This window comes from Camelus bactrianus, chromosome 4 (genome assembly GCF_048773025.1).
Source record: "Camelus bactrianus isolate YW-2024 breed Bactrian camel chromosome 4, ASM4877302v1, whole genome shotgun sequence".
In the NCBI taxonomy this organism is placed as follows: domain Eukaryota; kingdom Metazoa; phylum Chordata; class Mammalia; order Artiodactyla; family Camelidae; genus Camelus; species Camelus bactrianus.
In genome coordinates this window covers 3,115,286-3,119,792 of record NC_133542.1, presented here as the reverse complement: position 1 = coordinate 3,119,792, position 4,507 = coordinate 3,115,286, and positions in this window count along the sequence as shown.

The following is a 4,507-nucleotide window of genomic DNA, read 5'->3' as shown; positions in this document are numbered from 1 at the left end:
AGTGAAAACTGCAGGAACTTCAAACCGGCACTAGGAAACAGACTGAAAAAGCAGAGAAAAAGTGTCTCCTGCAACCCGTTCCCTTGGTGCTAGATGAACGAACGTCTCTCCACTTGCTCAGTTCTGAGAGATAAGTGTGTGTGAAAGCCGTCCTTCACCTAGCTTGTTGGGAACACAAAGTTTCTTTTCAGTTGCAAACTCCATTCCATACATATATATGGGGAGGTACTAGCTCCAACTCGGTTTTACAGTGAAAACTGCAGGAACTTCAAACCGGCACTAGGAAACAGACTGAGAAAGCAGAGAAAAAGTGTCTCCTGCAACCCGTTCCCTTGGTGCTAGATGAACGAACGTCTCTCCACTTGCTCAGTTCTGAGAGATAAGTGTGTGTGAAAGCCGTCCTTCACCTAGCTTGTTGGGAACACAAAGTTTCTTTTCAGTTGCAAACACCATTCCATACATATATAAGGGGAGGTAGAAGATCCAACCCGATTTTACAGTGAAAACTGCAGGAATTTCAAACCGGCACTAGGAAACAGACTGAGAAAGCAGAGAAAAAGTGTCTCCTGCAACCCGTTCCCTTGATACTAGATGAACGAACGTCTCTCCACTTGCTCAGTTCTGAGAGATTAGTGTGTGTGAAAGCCGTCCTTCACCTAGCTTGTTGGGAACACAAAGTTTCTTTTCAGTTGCAAACTCCATTCTATACATATATATGGGGAGGTTCTAGCTCCAACTCGGTTTTACAGTGAAAACTGCAGGAACTTCAAACCGGCACTAGGAAACAGACTGAGAAAGCAGAGAAAATGTGTCTCCTGCAACCCGTTCCATTGGTGCTAGATGAACGAACGTCTCTCCACTTGCTCAGTTCTCAGAGATAAGTGAGTGTGAAAGCCGTCCTTCACATAGCTTTTTGGGAACACAAAGTTTCTTTTCAGTTGCAAACTCCATTCCATACATATATATTTGGATGTAGAAGCTCCAACTCGGTTTTACACTGGAAACTGCAGGAACTTCAAACCGGCACTAGGAAACAGACTGAGAAAGCAGAGAAAAAGTGTCTCCTGCAACCCGTTCCCTTGGTGCTAGATGAACGAACGTCTCTCCACTTGCTCAGTTCTGAGAGATAAGTGTGTGTGAAAGCCGACCTTCACCTAGCTTGTTGGGAACACAAAGTTTCTTTTCAGTTGCAAACTCCATTCCATACATATATATGGGGAGGTACTAGCTCCAACTCGGTTTGACAGTGAAAACTGCAGGAACTTCAAACCGGCACTAGGAAACAGACTGAGAAAGCAGAGAAAAAGTGTCTCCTGCAACCCGTTCCCTTGGTGCTAGATGAACGAACGTCTCTCCACTTGCTCAGTTCTGAGAGATAAGTGTGTGTGAAAGCCGTCCTTCACCTAGCTTGTTGGGAACACAAAGTTTCTTTTCAGTTGCAAACTCCATTCCATACATATATATTTGGAGGTAGAAGCTCCAACTCGGTTTTACAGTGAAAACTGCAGGAACTTCAAACCGGCACTAGGAAACAGACTGAAAAAGCAGAGAAAAAGTGTCTCCTGCAACCCGTTCCCTTGGTGCTAGATGAACGAACGTCTCTCCACTTGCTCAGTTCTGAGAGATAAGTGTGTGTGAAAGCCGTCCTTCACCTAGCTTGTTGGGAACACAAAGTTTCTTTTCAGTTGCAAACTCCATTCCATACATATATATGGGGAGGTACTAGCTAAAACTCGGTTTTACAGTGAAAACTGCAGGAACTTCAAACCGGCACTAGGAAACAGACTGAGAAAGCAGAGAAAAAGTGTCTCCTGCAACCCGTTCCCTTGGTGCTAGATGAACGAACGTCTCTCCACTTGCTCAGTTCTGAGAGATAAGTGTGTGTGAAAGCCGTCCTTCACCTAGCTTGTTGGGAACACAAAGTTTCTTTTCAGTTGCAAACTCCATTCCATACATATATATGGGGAGGTACAAGCTCCAACTCGGTTTGACAGTGAAAACTGCAGGAACTTCAAACCAGCACTAGGAAACAGACTGAGAAAGCAGAGAAAAAGTGTCTCCTGCAACCCGTTCCCTTGGTGCTAGATGAACGAACGTCTCTCCACTTGCTCAGTTCTGAGAGATAAGTGTGTGTGAAAGCCGTCCTTCACCTAGCTTGTTGGGAACACAAAGATTCTTTTCACTTGCAAACTCCATTCCATACATATATATGGGGAGGTACTAGCTCCAACTCGGTTTTACAGTGAAAACTGCAGGAACTTCAAACCGGCACTAGGAAACAGACTGAGAAAGCAGAGAAAAAGTGTCTCCTGCAACCCGTTCCCTTGGTGGTAGATGAACGAACGTCTCTCCACTTGCTAAGTTCTGAGAGATAAGTGTGTGTGAAAGCCGTCCTTCACCTAGCTTTTTGGGAACACAAAGTTTCTTTTCACATGCAAACTCCATTCCATACATATATAGGGGGAGGTACAAGCTCCAACTCGGTTTGACAGTGAAAACTGCAGGAACTTCAAACCGGCACTTTGAAACAGACTGAGAAAGCAGAGAAAAAGTGTCTCCTGCAACCCGTTCCCTTGGTGCTAGATGAACGAACGTCTCTCCACTTGCTCAGTTCTGAGAGATAAGTGTGTGTGAAAGCCGTCCTTCACCTAGCTTTTTGGGAACACAAAGTTTCTTTTCAGTTGCAAACTCCATTCCATACATATATATTTGGAGGTAGAAGCTCCAACTCGGTTTGACAGTGAAAACTGCAGGAAATTCAAACCGGCACTAGGAAACAGACTGAGAAAGCAGAGAAAAAGTGTCTCCTGCAACCCGTTCCCTTGGTGCTAGATGAACGAACGTCTCTCCACTTGCTCAGTTCTGAGAGATAAGTGTGTGTGAAAGCCGTCCTTCACCTAGCTTGTTGGGAACACAAAGTTTCTTTTCATTTGCAAACTCCATTCCATACATAAATATTTGGAGGTAGAAGCTCCAACTCGGTTTTACAGTGAAAACTGCAGGAACTTCAAACCGGCACTAGGAAACAGACTGAGAAAGCAGAGAAAAAGTGTCTCCTGCAACCCGTTCCCTTGGTGCTAGATGAACGAACGTCTCTCCACTTGCTCAGTTCTGAGAGATAAGTGTGTGTGAAAGCCGTCCTTCACCTAGCTTGTTGGGAACACAAAGTTACTTTTCAGTTGCAAACTCCATTCCATACATATATATGGGGAGGTACAAGCTCCAACTCGGTTTGACAGTGAAAACTGCAGGAACATCAAACCAGCAATAGGAAACAGACTGAGAAAGCAGAGAAAAAGTGTCTCCTGCAACCCGTTCCCTTGGTGCTAGATGAACGAACGTCTCTCCACTTGCTCAGTTCTGAGAGATAAGTGTGTGTGAAAGCCGTCCTTCACCTAGCTTGTTGGGAACACAAAGATTCTTTTCACTTGCAAACTCCATTCCATACATATATATGGGGAGGTACTAGCTCCAACTCGGTTTTACAGTGAAAACTGCAGGAACTTCAAACCTGCACTAGGAAACAGACTGAGAAAGCAGAGAAAAAGTGTCTCCTGCAACCCGTTCCCTTGGTGGTAGATGAACGAACGTCTCTCCACTTGCTCAGTTCTGAGAGATAAGTGTGTGTGAAAGCCGTCCTTCACCTAGCTTTTTGGGAACACAAAGTTTCTTTTCACATGCAAACTCCATTCCATACATATATAGGGGGAGGTACAAGCTCCAACTCGGTTTGACAGTGAAAACTGCAGGAACTTCAAACCGGCACTTTGAAACAGACTGAGAAAGCAGAGAAAAAGTGTCTCCTGCAACCCGTTCCCTTGGTGCTAGATGAACGAACGTCTCTCCACTTGCTCAGTTCTGAGAGATAAGTGTGTGTGAAAGCCGTCCTTCACCTAGCTTTTTGGGAACACAAAGTTTCTTTTCAGTTGCAAACTCCATTCCATACATATATATTTGGAGGTAGAAGCTCCAACTCGGTTTGACAGTGAAAACTGCAGGAACTTCAAACCGGCACTAGGAAACAGACTGAGAAAGCAGAGAAAAAGTGTCTCCTGCAACCCGTTCCCTTGGTGCTAGATGAACGAACGTCTCTCCACTTGCTCAGTTCTGAGAGATAAGTGTGTGTGAAAGCCGTCCTTCACCTAGCTTGTTGGGAACACAAAGTTTCTTTTCATTTGCAAACTCCATTCCATACATAAATATTTGGAGGTAGAAGCTCCAACTCGGTTTTACAGTGAAAACTGCAGGAACTTCAAACCGGCACTAGGAAACAGACTGAGAAAGCAGAGAAAATGTGTCTCCTGCAACCCGTTCCCTTGGTGCTAGATGAACGAACGTCTCTCCACTTGCTCAGTTCTGAGAGATAAGTGTGTGTGAAAGCCGTCCTTCACCTAGCTTGTTGGGAACACAAAGTTTCTTTTCAGTTGCAAACTCCATTCCATACATATATATGGGGAGGTAATAGCTCCAACTCGGTTTGACAGTGAAAACAGCAGGAACTTCAAAC